General features: G+C 38.7%; 1 non-coding gene across 1 annotated transcript; it reads right to left on the bottom strand.

The window, feature by feature from the left end:
* Window positions 1-698: 698 nt before the first annotated feature.
* Window positions 699-805, bottom strand: LOC131252284 (small nucleolar RNA R71). Its single transcript, XR_009174317.1, has one exon. It is a non-coding gene; the product is annotated as a small nucleolar RNA R71 (small nucleolar RNA).
* Window positions 806-1,200: the final 395 nt, after the last annotated feature.

A 1,200-nucleotide genomic window follows, 5' to 3' on the forward strand; every position in this document is an offset into this window, starting at 1 on the left:
CTTGTTTTGTTTTCTTTTGCAGGTTTTTAACTTAGGGACTCCAATTTGGTAACTTCTTTCCAACCCTCTCTTTCTTTCTAGATTTTCTTTTCCTTTCTTAGGATTAGGTTTCGAATTAGATTGAGGGTTGTGAGTGTTTCATGCTCAAGTAGGCCTGTGACAACACTCAATGTCTCTTGACTGAAGGAGGATTGGTTGAGGGGTTAACTATCCATTGCAGGACTAAACATCACTCGAAATCCCCTGAGTTAATTGAAGTGATGGCTGAAAACTAACCTCTTCTACCCCAACCTAGGGTGGAGGACATTCAAGATAAGAATGAGGTGCATTAAGTACCCCCGCCTCATACTTTATGAGATTATTTACAACCAGCGGGGGTGAGTACACCCTCATGCATGATTTTTCCTGAAAATACAGGACATATGGATATCAAGCCAGGGGTTATCCAACTCCTTCCTAAGTTCCATGGGCTTGAATCTGAAGAACCATATCTATATTTGAAAGAGTTTGATGAGATCATAGCTACTTTATATTTTCAAAATGTGTCTGAGGACACAGTCAGGATGAGACTCTTTCCTTTTTTCTTATAAGAGAAGGCTAAGACGTGGTTACATTCACTGCATCCTAGATCCATTGGCACATGGAATGATATGCAAAGGGAATTTATAAAGAAATTATTTCCACATCATAAAACGATTACCCTTAGAAAAGCAATCATGAACTTCACCCAAAAGGAGGATGAAACATTTTACCAATGTTGGGAAAGGTTCAAGGATTTAGTCAGTTCATGCCCACAACACAGCTTTGAAACATGGCGTATTACAAATTTTTTCTAGGATGGACTGACATCTTCCATGCTCTAAATGGTCGAGACAATGTGTAATGGAGAATTCATTAATAAAAATGTCGACGAGGTATGAGATTACCTCGATAGTCTTGCTGAGAAAACACAATCATGGGATTATTACCCAAAATCGAATAGCACGTCTAGGCTGACTCAATCTAAGGAGAAAGGTGGATTGTATCTCTTGAAAGAAGAGGATGATCTCAAGTATAAAGTGACTACACTCATAAGGAAAGTTGAGGCCATGGAAGGAAAGAAGGATAAGGTTAATGAAAGTGTTTGTGGCATCTGTGATTTCAACATTCATACAACTGAAAATTGTCCTACAATACCTACCTTTCGAGAAGTGTTGAATG

Source organism: Magnolia sinica, chromosome 7, assembly GCF_029962835.1.
Source record: "Magnolia sinica isolate HGM2019 chromosome 7, MsV1, whole genome shotgun sequence".
NCBI classification, from domain to species: Eukaryota; Viridiplantae; Streptophyta; class Magnoliopsida; order Magnoliales; family Magnoliaceae; genus Magnolia; species Magnolia sinica.